Genomic DNA, 14176 nt, shown 5'->3' on the forward strand with positions numbered 1-14176 from the left:
GGCGCGGTTGCGGCAGTGAAGATGGGGGGACTCGTCGGAGTTGATGGTGACAAAAGTTGGAGCGGAAAAACGATGTTGACGTCGATTTACCACGGAAGGTGGTTCTTGCGCTGCGCGGTCGCGAGTACGTACCATGTCTTTCTTGGAGGGCTATTTGGAGTTGTGGTGTTGAAGATGGTAAAGGAAAGAAAAAGAAATAGCAGTGTTGAAGGTGAAGGGAAATAAAAGAAAGGAAGAGTTTGAATTTTTTTCTTTCTTTAGCCGGTCAAATAGTGGGTAATGTGTTTGTGTGGTTTTTTTAGGGTGAAAAGAAAATTAGGATGTGATAAGTGAAAGGTTAAGATTTGATGGGTGTAAGGGTTTTTGTTTTTATTTGAAAAAAGTGGACGGTTGGGGTGGAAAGATTTTGGGTTCAATATGGAGTAGTGGGGTTGTTTTTTTTCTAGGTGAAAAGTTTGATTTGATGGGTGAAAGGTTAGGATGTGATGGGTGTAAGGGTTTTTGTTTTTATTTTTATTATTATTTTTTAAATTGGAAAAAGGGTTGGACGGTTGGGGTGGGAAAATTTGGGTTTAAATTTTGATTTTTTTTCTCTTTTTGGTTTTGGGTAGGTACGATGGGTTTGGGTTTGGGTTAATGGGCTAGCTTGGATTAATTTTAAAAAGGTGGATATGTTGAGTGGGCCTTGACTGAAAAATAAAAAGAATTTTGTGGGTGACATGTGGAATTTTAACTTTGTATTGGAATGTTTCCCTGCAAAAAAATAGAAATAAAAATTAAATAAAACAGTAATAATAAGTAATAATAATAATATTAGGAAAATTTAGTTTATTTTTTTTTAAAATTTATTAACTAAGCTATAAACTCAAGAAATAAATTAAAATTAAGATATTTGGTAAAATAGTCGAGATAAATGCACTAAGTAAGTTCCCAAGAAAGGGAGGTGAGTCACAATGGACATACTTAAGCACCAACTAATCCTCGATATGCATTTTCATTTTCTATTTTACCAAAAATTTTATTTACATAAAGGAAAAGAAAATTTGGGTTGCCTCCCAACAGCGCTCTGCTTAACGTCGTTAGCTCGACGACTTGTTATTCAAATTCTGGACTCCTCGAGAACAATCTCCTCAATCGTGTGCATTTGAAAATTCTCGTAGAAGGGTTTCAATCGTTGACCATTCACCTTAAAGCAATTCCGGGTTTCTTCGCTTTGAATTTCCACTGCACCATTTGAGAATAAATTAGTGATAGTAAATTGACCTATCCATTTGGATCGAAGCTTACCAGCAAAAATTTTTAAGGTGGAGTCGTATAGGAGAACTTTTTGTCCTATTGAAAACTGCTTCCAAGTGATCATCTTATCGTGGAACGCCTTCGTCTTTTCTTTATAAACTCGAGCATTTTCATATGCATCGTTTCTAATTTCCTCGAGTTCCTGAATGTCCAACTTTCGAGCTCTTCCTGCGGTCTCCATCTCCATATTACACTGCTTAACTGCACAAAATGCTTTGTGCTCTAATTCGACCTGGAGATGGCACGGTTTACCAAAAATAAGTCGATAAGGTGACATGCCTATTGGTCCCTTGTAAGCTGTCCTATAATCCCAAAGTGCGTCATTTAGTCTCAAGCTCCAATCCTTTCTGTTAGGTTTAATAGTCTTCTCCAATATGGACTTGATTTCTCGATTTGACACTTCAACTTGTCCGTTTGTTTGTGGATGGTAAACAGTGGAAATTCGTTGAGTTACTCCATACTTCTCCATAAGTGCACTTACGAGCTTTATTGCAGAAATGAGTTCCTCTGTCACTGATTAATGCTCGTGGGGTGCCATACCTGGAAAAAATAGAACTTTTAAGAAAGTCAACCACAGTCTTAGCATTATCATTGCGAGTAGCCTTTGCTTCTATCCACTTAGAAATGTAATCAACAGCTAAGAGTATATAGAAATTACCGAAAGAAGAAATAAAATGACCCATAAAATCGATGCCCCATACATCAAAAATTTTGCAAATATGGATGGGAGTAAGGGGCATCTCATTTTGACGGCTAAGATTATCGACTTTTTGGCATCTTTCACAGGTTTTACAGAATAAGAATACGTCACGAAATATACTTGGCCAAAATAGTCCACACTCGAGAATTTTATGTGCGGTGCGTTTAGGTCCAAAGTGTCCCCTAATGACAAAAAGTCAAGATAGATTGTACCTCTGTTTCTGCTACACACCGTCGAATTACCTGGTCGGAGCAATGCTTCCAAAGGTAAGGGTCGTCCCAAATGAAGTACCGTGCATCCTTTTTGATCTTATCTTTTTTAGACCTTGGTAATTCTGAAGGAACAGTACCTGTAACGAGATAATTTACTATGTCTGCGTACCAAGGATGAACCGCATTTGCTGAAAATAGGTTTTCATCTGGGAAGTTATCTTTCAATGGTGTGTCGTCTACTAGAATCGGTAATCGACTCAGATGGTCAGCTACTAAGTTTTCGCATCCCTTTTTATCTCGAATTTCAAAATCAAATTCTTGCAGAAGTAGAATCCACCTGATCAGTCGAGGTTTTGCCTCCTTCTTCCCTATCAGATATTTCAAAACTGCATGATCAGAAAAGATAATTACTTTAGTTCCCAATAGGTAAGATCTAAATTTATCTAAAGCAAACACAACAGCTAATAATTCTTTCTCTGTGGTTGTGTAATTGCTTTGGGCAGCATCCAAGGTTTTCAAAGCGTAGTAGATCACATGAAGCTCTTTCCCTATTCTTTGGCCAAGAACAGTTCCCACACTTCGATCACTTACATCACACATGATTTCGAACGGGAAGTTCTAATTTGGTGGTTGCACTATAGGGGCGGAGACCAATTTCTGCTTCAGCACGTCAAATGCGTCTTTACAAGTCTGGTCAAATTTAAATTCTTTATCTTTCTGTAACAGACTGCAAAGCGGTTGCGCGATCTTCGAGAAGTCTTTTATGTATCGTTTGTAAAATCCTGCATGCCCAAGAAATGAACGAATTTCCCTCACAGATGTGGGGTAAGGTAATGAGTTAATAATATCCGTTTTTTCTTTATCAACCTCAATACCTTATGAGGAAACTATATGACCTAAAATTAATCCTTTGTCAACCATGAAGTGTCATTTTTCATAATTTAAAACAAGATTAAACTCTAGGCATCTTTGTAATATCTTAGCAAGATTATCGAGACATTCGTTAAAAGAGTCACCATACACCGTGAAATCATCCATGAAGACTTCAATGATTTTCTCGACATAGTCGGAGAATATGCTCACCATACATCTCTGAAAAGTGGCCGGAGCATTACAGAATCCAAACGGCATTCGTCTATACGCAAACGTTCCAAAAGGGCACGTGAAAGTTATTTTGTCTTGATCTTCAGGTGCCACCGGAATTTGGAAAAATGCTGAAATTCCATCGAGACAACAATAATGGGTCTTACCTGCTAATCGCTCGAGCATTTGATCGATGAAGGGAAGTGGAAAATGGTCCTTCCGGGTAGCTGCATTCAACTTTCTGTAATCGATGCAAACCCTCCATCCATTCTGGACTCGGGTAGGAACTAGCTCTCCTGATGAATTTTTCACCACTGTCACGCTAGTTTTCTTGGGCACGACATGAACTGGGCTAACCCAATCACTGTCAGAGATTGGGTATATCATTCCAGCATCCAACAGTTTCTGGATTTCCTTCTTTACTACCTCTATTATAGGTGGATTAAGGCGCCTCTGAGCATCTCTCTTTGGTTTCGTGTTATCTTCGATGGAAATTCTGTGCATACAGGTAGATGGACTTAGCCCTTTTATGTCAGCTATTGTCCAACCAATAGCTTCCTTATAATCCTTCAGAACTTGAAATAGACTTTGCTCCTCGTCTTTGGTTAGTTTGTTTGACACTATTACTGGTAAGGTGTCTTTCTCTCCCAAAAAGACATACTTGAGGTGGTCTGGTAACGCTTTAAGCTCCAAGATTGGTGGCTGTAAAATCGAAGGTAACATTTTAATTTGGGAAAGTAATAGTTCAAATTGGTTACCTTGATTCGTCAATGATGGTTGCGTCTCCAAGTGTTTGACAATTTCTCGCAACGGATCTTTTATAACTGCTAACTCCTCGAGACGACTCAATACATCCATGTCAATGCTTTTGTAAAGGACAGTTTCCAATTCATCAAAGTCATGATATTCAGAATAATTTTGAGTTAAACAATCTATACTATCGATACTGGAAATATTTGACAATGAGTTAGGATGACTCATGGCTTTGTAGACATTGAATTTCACGATTTCGCCATCAAACTCCATTGTCAATATTCCACTCTGAACATCAATTTTTGCGCTTGCGGTACTTAAGAATGGCCTTCCAAGCAAAATATAAGACGAATTAGTTGAGTTATCGTCCTCCATATTAATAATGTAGAAATCTGTAGGGAAAACTAATTCGTTAACTTTAACAATGACGTCTTTAAGCAACCCTTCGGGATAGATAACTGACCTATCTGCCAACTGGATTATTACTCCTGTCTTTTTCAAAGGACCCACGTTAATCAACTTATATATAGGATAAGGCATAACATTAATAGAAGTCCTTAAGTCACACATGGCTTTCTTAATGCCTACATTACCTATCTCACAGGAAATAGCGAACATACCTTGGTCCTTGTATTTGGGCGGAACTTTCTTTTGCAGTACTGTAGAGACATTTTCTCCTACATTTACTCTTTCGTTACCTATTAACCTTCTCTTGCTAGTGCACAATTCCTTGAGAAATTTCGCATAACGAGGGATTTGTTTGATGGCGTCGAGCAAAGGGATATTCACCTCTACTTTCCTGAACGTTTCGAGGATTTCTTTTTCCTCCTTTTCTTTCTTATCCTTCGCGAGTCTCCCTGAAAAAAGAGGTGGCACCACAACTGGTTTCTGAATTTCTGATTCCGGTCTGGCTTTTGGATCAGAGATCTATTTTTCTCGTTCGTTGTCTTGCCAATGACTTTTGTCTGGAACTGTTTCCAGAACTTTTTCGCTACGAAGAGTTATTGCACTTACATTCTGCCGAGGATTTGGCTCTGTCTGGGAAGGTAATTTACCTTGAGATTCCAAACGATTAACCGCCATCGAGAGTTTACTAACTTGATTAGTTATCTCTTGTATTGATGCGTCCGTCCTCTGTTGGTACTTCGTAACATCTACGGCAAGTCTTTCTATAATAGCTTCTAGAGATGTGCTCGGCTTGGGTGGCGGTTGCAATGGTTGCAAAGGTCTCGATTGGTATGATGGATTATATTGGAGATTAGCTCCGTAATTCAAGTTGGGATGATCCTTCCACCCGGGATTGTAGGTGTTAGAAAAAGGATTATATCGTCTTTGTGGAGGTCCCGAAAAACCTCCGACAGCGTCGACATTTACCGTTGAATTTTTGTTAAGGATTGGGCACAAATCCGTCGGATGTTCAAATGTAGTACAAACTCCACACAGTTGGGTCTGATTCTTCATTTCTGTAAGCATAGATTGAACAATATTAGTGAGCTTATCCAATTTATCTTCTAAGGATGAAATGTTTACCCTATTAACCCGTCTTGTGGGTTCTGAATTCGGCCGATACTGTTGAGAATTTGCCGTCATGGTGGATATCAGTTTTCTTGCCCTTTGAGGAGTCATATTGACAAGCGCCCCCCACTAGCCACGTCAATCATTTTCACTTCCATAGGGAGGAAACCCTCGTAGAAATACTGAAGAAGTGATTGCTCGGTCAAACCGTGTTGATGACAACTTGCACACAATTTTTTGTACCGCTCCCAATAGTCATAGAGTGATTCGCTTTCCATTTGGCGAATTCCCACTATGTCTCTCCTAAGTTCAGCTGCTCGCGATGCTGGAAAAAACCTGTCAAGAAAAACACGAGATAAGTCATCCCACGTTGTAATAGAACTTGGAGGTAAGTAAAATAACCATTCTTTTGTTGTATCAACTAAAGAGAAAGGAAAGGCTCGAAGTTTAATTTCATCTTCGGTTACTCCCAGTGGTTTCATGCTTGAGCAGACCATGTGGAATTCTCTCAAGTGGGTATGTGGATTCTCATTCTTCAAGCCTCGAAAAGTGGGCAAAAGGTGAATCAGGCCTGACTTCAACTAGAACGGGGTTTCTCCGATTGGATAGTTAATGCATAACGGTGTTGCTCATTGGGAACAGCGACTAATTAACGAAAGGTTCGGTTCGCCATCCTTTCTAGTTCACCGAGGTTGTCTTCTGCTTCTTTTGTTTCAGGAAATGGTTCGGTCTCAGGATCAACCACTTCGAGTTGTTTCCCACGTCGAATTTCCTCTGCACGAATTGCTTGTCTCAATTTTTCAATGCCGGTTTCTAAGAGCCCTTGTCCTAGCTCAACTTCTGCTTTACTTGCACGTTTAAGAGCTTCCGTCTCTTTTTTTCGTGCTCGTGCTGATTTTTCGATCTCTGGGTCGTATTCGAGATCTCCGGATGAAGATCTGGTCATGAAGATAATTTAAACAATTGTGAGTGTTGCCAGTCCCCGGCAACGGCGCCAAAACTGATGGGTGTTGAATCCACCAATATAAACCTACGCCTTAATTTGCAAATTATGCAGTATAAGGAATAGGGTCGATCCCTCAGAGACTGGTTTACTGTAAATTGTTGCTCACTTGACCAGATTTATGTCGGGCCAGCTGTCGTGCCCAAGACGTTCGGGGGGATAAAAATTTGAAAACCTAAAATTAACAAAAAAATAATGTCAAAAGTAAAGGTTGAAAACAGAATAATAAAAACCGTGAAATAAATATTAAGAAAAATTAATTAGAATGAGCTCAGCTTTAGACACGAATTTTCCTCGTCTTTGAACCGATCCTCGAAATTGGATGAACTCCTCTTTTCCAATAAGCTAGTTATAGCTACCAAGGACGCCTTGGACACCAACTCTTCCTTGTGTAAATTAGTTATGGAACGTCCAATAACTAACCCTTACCGATCGAACAACCACGAAACATTCGTGATTTAGAACTCCGGTAGCTTTGCGTTCTAGAAGAGCCTAGCTCGAACCAATGCCCTCAACCGCGTGAGACATTTAAATCCGGTTACTACTTCCCTTGACGGAACCAAACAGCAATCTCCACTTGGCACGCCAATGTGTTCACAGAAAACCGATTAGAAACGTTCCTTTCAGAATTCCAACTATACGTCTAACCACACTAAATCAAACGACATCTTTTTTGACTTAGTGTTGATCTGACTTTATGAGTTGACAAAATCATACTCTTAATCCGGAGAAGTAATAAGTACTAGAATTTTAGGAGTTAAATGGCTCAGGTTCATAACTCACGGGTTTTTACGAGGCTAATTTCGGCCTAAAGCTGAAAATGGGTTTAGTTGGCTAAGGTTTGGGACATGTTGGTATTTGATAAATTAATTAAGGTAAATGGGTGAAAAGGTGGGTGATGTGATTGAGTATGGGGGTTGGAATATATTAAAGTACGGTGGTTGACTATTTGGAAAAAAAATTAAAAAAGGAATTGCAAATGGCTTGATTTGGTGATTAGCTACTGGAAATTAAAAATTGAAGGAAAGGAAACTAAAGAAACAACAATACTACGTGAGAAAAGAGAGAATGTATTGAACGACAAGAACTTAATATTTTTTGATTGATGAATTGATGAACAATACAAGCTCTATTTATACTAGTGGATTTACTAAATTAGGAGCCAACTAGTCATAGGAAATTAAGGAAAAAAATATCCCATAATAAAATAAATCCCAAAATAATCTCCCCCACTAAGTCAACAAAATTTTCAGCTAATTAATATTGGAAAAATTCTACTTTGGCCCTCCTTCTTTGCTTCTTTCTTTAATTTGGCCCAATTGTTTCCTTTTTCTTCTATTTAGCCCCAAATTACATTCCTGCACAAAATTCAATAAATATGAAAAAATTAGTGGTGCATTCTCATAAATTAACCAATTTAGTTACATAAAATATGTAACTTTTAGCATTTAATCATGCATGAACCAAATCGATGAAAATCAATTAAGTCCGCGTGTGAAATTAATTCAAGTTTTAAGTGAATTTTGGGTTTAATAATGTTAAGTTTGGATTATTTTGGTTTTATATTATTTAAGTTTAAATATTAAAATTTTATATTTGAATTATTGGAGTAATTTTAAGTTTTTATTATTTTAAATTTGAATTATTTTATAACCAAATTAAATTATCCTAATTTAAGTTCAAATTAAATGGATTATATTTTAAATTTTAGTTAGAACCATCTAAATAAATTAATGAATAAAATATGCAAATAAAAAAATTTATTATTTACAAAAAAATGTACATTTAAGAGTTTTAAAGTTCAAACTTTTGTATAATTTAAAGTTAATGGTAAATAAATAATACATGTCCAGCATTTCTCCTAGTCTTTTTTTGTCCTCCATGGTGGAGGACAAAGCGACCAAAAAGGTTTGAATGAGAATTGACCAGTCTAATTTTACGAATCAAATTATGGAAATGGAGGTTTAATCCTCAAGGGATTAATGAACAATTTAATGAGAGACTGTCTTTCAAAGATATGTTAGTTGGATCTATGAAACCATTAGGAAGGGATGTGCAAGGAAGAGTTGATGACGATTTATAGATTCTAGAGGGTGATGTTACCATTGGAACGGAGGATGGATTACCATCGATTAGGTTCTCTGAGCGGATTCACCAAGCTTTATATAAAAGCAGGGTTCGGACCGTTGTTATCAAGCTATTTGGTTGGAAAATTGGAATTCAGACTTTATCTAATAGAATTTACCGCCTTTGGAAGCCATCTACACCCATAAGTATTTTGGACTTAGAGAATGATTATTTTTTGGTGAAATTTCAGGAGGAAGTTGATTATGTTCGGACCCTAATAGAAGGACCATGGATTGTATTTGGGAAATACCTAACGATTCAACCATGGTCACAATATTTCTCTACTTCTCAGACTTACCCATCGAATGTGGTTGCCTGGATTCGATTTCCTGGTATTATGGGTTTCATGTACCTAAAGAGTGTTTTAACGAACATTGGAGAAATGGTGGGACACGTCATCAAATTGGATGATCAAACTGGTAATGCACAAAAAAACTCGTTTTGTTAGGATGGTTGTTCTCCTGGATCATAATAAACCCTTTATCTTTAAAATCAAAGTGGATGGATGTATCCAAGGGTAGAGTATGAATCCCTACCTAACATGTGTTTCTCATGTGGATGCTACAGGCATTTGAAAGATATGTACAATTTTAAATCGGGACAAGAAGGCCAAAAAGATGAGGGAACGTTACCTTCTGTGGATTGTGGAAATTTATATTATGCAAATAAGAATGTTGAAAATGAGAACTTTGAGCCATGGATGTTAGCTGATCACCGAAGAAAGAGGAATGGTCGGAAATAAAGTGATGACCAGTAAGCAAAGAAAGGGGCGGATTCGTCGGGATCTAGGTTTGATATTTTACAAAATTTATAGGAAAACAAAAGTGAGTTAATTAGTGATTATAATCCCATTAATTCGACTAGTTTTAAAGGCAAAAGAGTTGCCATCTATAATAATCCCTTGGGAGAAGACCACACAATGCGCAAAAGGGACTTGAATGATGGTGTTGTTATTTCAGAATCGAGCTTGGGTGATGGATTGGCTAGCAGACTTGGGCTAAGAGAAAAAAAGGGAGTTGTTTACTTACAAGCCCAACAGAAATTAAAAGAAGTGGGCCCACCTTTATCTACCTCTAAGCTAGCCTTGTTATTAGCAGATTTTTCTGTTGAACCAATTAATGAATCAGGCCCAAACGTTGGTTCTTCATCGTCCAAAGATCGGGAGCGCAATGATGGAGGAAAATTGCAGGCATCAGTGGTAGAACCCTTAGGTGAGAATCCCGCACTGTTAAAGAAAGGAAAATTTCCTATGTTGGTAGAAAAATTGGAGCTACCACCTTAAATTCGAAAGCCCATGCGGTTATAAATTTTATTGAAAACCAAAACCCTAACATTTCTAAAGAGGTTGTGTCCTCTAGTATTGAGACGCGGCCACTGGAATCACCCCTAATTAGTTGTCCCTCTTCAAAAATAGGTGAGCAAAATAGGGTTAAAAAATAATAAATCTACTAAAAAGGAAATGGAGCAGATTTAAGATTCGATTTCCAAACCGAATTCCTGTCACTGAAGCCATGAGTATGGTAACAAACATAATTGAAGAGGGAATTTCGAAGGTTGATTCCGACTGTAATATTAGGAGTAGTTCATCAGTAAATGATAGGGACAATTTGGATGTTTGAAGTGAGTCTGATTTTAATTTCCTCTTTAACTGGGATGGTATTGAATTTATTTACTTGGAATTATCAAGGCTTTGCGGATCCTAAATTTGTAAGTATTGTTAATGATTATTTTGCTGACTTTAAAGTAGATGTTGCTGCTTTTTTTGAAACTAGAATTATTAGGGCAAAGGTTGATGGTATTATTATGAAAATTGGAATGGATCGATCCCATCGGGTTGAAGCTCGTGGTTTCACTGGGGGAGTGTGGCTTTGTTGGAATAATAATGCTCTTATTGATATTCTCATGAATGATCCACAATTTGTACATTGTCTCTTGAAAAAGGTGATGGGTTCTTCGAATATTTTGGTGACTTTTGTATATGAGTTTCCTGATAAGTAGAGACGTAAGATTTTATGGGACAAACTTAGTATTCTTGCTCAATCTATTGTGGAACCTTGGGATTTACTTGGTGATTTCAATTATGTTCTGCTACCGGAGGAAAAGAAAGAGAGGCGACCTATTTATTCTAGATGCAAGTTATTTAATTTTGTGTAGAATAATGAGCTAAGGGATCTTGGATTTAAGGGACCTCAAGTCACTTAGAGAAGAGGGTGGTCTTGAGAGACTCGACAAGGCAATTGGGAATAGTGTATGGTGCAGGACTTTCCCAGAGGTAACAATTTTCCATCTAAAATTGGATCACAGGCCTATCTTATTGTCATCAAATTCTCCCAAAAAAGCTCAAGTTGATAGGACTTTTCATTTCTTAGCGCCTTGGGTTAATCATCTGTCTTTTGCATAGTTTGTTCGAGAGAGTTAGAGTAATGAGGTGGATTTAGTTGATAATATTGGTACTCTCACTATGAACTTGAAAAGATGGAATACAAAGGTTTTTGGTCATATCATTAGAAGGAAGCGGTTGTTTGCTCTTCGAATTGAAAAGATCCAAGCTGCCTTAGACCGAAGGTATTCTAGATTTCTCATGGAACTTGTTGTTAGTTGTGTGTTAAATATGAGAATATTCTTGACGAGGAAGAATTACTTTGGAAACAAAAGTCGAGAGTGGATTGGATCTTGGTGACCGAAATACGAAATCCTTCCATAATAAAGCCATTGCGATGAGAAGTTTAAACAAAAAATTTTGCTTTGAAGGTTGAAGATCAATGGCATTATAACAATGAAGTCCTTCAAGAGGAAGCAGTCAGGTTCTTCTCTTCACTTTATTCCTTGGATGATTATTTTTTTGGTATATCCCCTTTATATGGATATTTCCTGACTTTGGACTTTGAGTCTTTGGGTATTCTTGAGGCGGATGTGACTAATGAGGAAATTAGAAGTGCTTTGTTTAGTATGAGTTCCTTGAAGACTCTGAGTCTAGATGGTTTTCATGCTTTATTCTATCAGAGTTAATGGGAAACAGTTGGTGCAAAAGTGTGTAGGTAGGTTTGTGGAGTTTTTTCAGATTGGTTTATCAATAGTAGCATGAACAAGACTTTTCTGGTGTTGATTCCAAAAACTAAAGCTCCTAAATCCATGGCTCAGTTTCGGCCAATCAGCCTTTGTAATGTTCTTTATAAGGTTGTCACAAAAGTTATTGTGAATCGTTTCAAGCTAGTTTTCCCTTTACTTATCGCCCCAAATCAAGTTAGCTTTGTGGTTGGAAGGCAGATTACTGATAATATTGTTATTGCCCAATAGGTTGTTCACTCAATGAGTACAAAAAAAGAGAAAAAAAAGTTGGATGGCCATAAAAGTGGACTTGGAGAAAGCCTATGATAAAATCAGGTGGGATTTTATTGGAGATACCTTATCGGATGTTGGATTTCCTTCAAATCTGTCTAAGATTATTATGGAATGTATTACAATGGCGTCCATGCAGATTCTGTGGAATGCAAAGCCTTCAGTTGAATTTTATCTAAGCAAGGGTATTAGACAAGGCTGTTCGATGTCTCCTTATATCTTTGTGTTATGCATAGAGAAATTGGGTCAACTTATTCACAAAAGTGTGGAGGATAAAATTTGGAAACCTGTTGTGTTAGGTAAGAATGGTCTTCCCTTATCGCACCTATTTTTCGTTGATGATCTTTTCCTATTTGCAAAAACAGATATAGATCAGGCAAGGAATATAAAGGATGCGCTTAACACGTTTGGAGCTGCCTTGGGTCATAAAGTTGATGGGCTCAAAACTACAATGTTTTTCTCTAGTAATACTGATTCCAACTATTTTAATGCTATTTGTAGTGTTAGTGGTTTTCACCAAACTGATGATTTGGGGGTATATTTGGGATTGCCTCTTTTCTATTGATGTATAACAACAAACACCTTCAAATTTGTTGTAGACAAGGTCAGACAGAAGTTGGATAACTGGAATGCTAAGACACTTTTTATGGTGAGAAGAGTAACTTTAGCTCGATTAGTTTTTTTATCCATTCCCAACTATTTTATGCGAACTGTAAAAATTTTGTCTAGAGTTTGTACTAAAATTGAAAGAATTGCTCGGAGATTTATATGGGGGAGTTTTAAAGCCATTAAGAAACCGACTTTGGTTAGGTGGGGAGACTGTTGTCAGCCTCTATCTAATGGGGGACTTGGTATCTGATGCCTTAAAGAACAGAATGAATCTTTTATGTTAAAGTTAGGATTTTATCTCCTGACTAATGATCAAGTGTTGTGGGTAAGGGTGCTTCGATTTACGTATAAACTCTTGAAAGAATGCCCTGAGGATATTTCTAAGTGTTGTTTGTCCCCTTTTGCGTCAAAGTTTTCTTTGGTCAGTTGGTAATGGGAATCTTGTCAATTTTTGGATTGATAATTGGATAGTAGAGGTGGGTCCTCTTATTAACCATTGTTTGACTCCTTCCTTGATTGATGAGTCTATCACTCTTCGGAAGGCCATGAATGTAGAGGGTAACTAGAATTGGGAGTATATGCGGTGTTTTTTAACTGAAGATATTTTATCCTATATAGGAGGCATTTCGACCCCGAACTCTCGTGTAGGCCCTGATGAAGTTATATCGAGTTAGATTTCTAATGAAAATTTCAATATCAAAGCAGCCTATGGTATTCTGAGAAATTCGTTAAACCCACCAGAGGTAAAATAAAAGCTTATTTGGTCTTTAAATGTTCCACAACATGTTCGTCACTTTATTTGGTTGATGTTCAAGGAACGCATTTTTACTAATAAGAAATGTTGTAGAAGAGGCTTTTTTGATGACCCATCATATAAGATTTGTGGAAGCGTTGAAGAATCTTGTCTTCACGTGTTGAGAGATTGTTGTCAAGCAAAAGAAGTGTGGAAGTAGTTAATTTCTTCGAGGATTTCAACCCGGTTCTTCTCTTCTTTGTTGGATGAATGGTTATTTGGTAATTTGAAAAATGAAGTTGATGTTGTATTTTTGGATGTAAATTGGCCTTCTCTTTCTGGGATTGTTTGTTGGAGGATTTGGAAACAGCGAAATTTATGTGTGTTCCAAGATGTCCATTTTAACATATTTAGTGTGATCGAATCGTCGTGGTGGTGGGCGAGATCCATTAAGTAGGGGCATGTTGATATAGGGGAAACAATGTGCATCGAAGCAGGGATCAAAGATGGGCTCCCCCGCCTACTAGGTTCTTTAAACTTAATATAGATTGTGCCTATAATCCGAATTTGGGTATAACTTATTCTGCAGTAGTGGCTCGAGATGAGCAAGGTAGATTGATGTAGGGATTAGGAAGAAATATTAGAAAATGTAGTGTATTATAAGCTGAGCTTTGGGCCATTTATGATGGCCTCCAAATAGCTTGGGAGGATAAATGGGCAAATGTTTATTGAAACAGACTATGCTTTGGCTATCAAAGATATCCACGGTGATCATAAAGGACATTCAAATAGAGATTTGATTTTGC

The 14176-nt window shown here is 37.4% G+C and overlaps 1 pseudogene; it reads right to left on the bottom strand.

Annotated features, from left to right (window-relative positions):
* Window positions 1-1099: 1099 nt before the first annotated feature.
* LOC121218381 (uncharacterized) lies at window positions 1100-5634 on the bottom strand (annotated as a pseudogene).
* Between the last annotated feature and the right edge of the window lie 8542 nt (window positions 5635-14176).

This window comes from Gossypium hirsutum, chromosome D06 (genome assembly GCF_007990345.1).
Source record: "Gossypium hirsutum isolate 1008001.06 chromosome D06, Gossypium_hirsutum_v2.1, whole genome shotgun sequence".
NCBI lineage: Eukaryota > Viridiplantae > Streptophyta > Magnoliopsida > Malvales > Malvaceae > Gossypium > Gossypium hirsutum.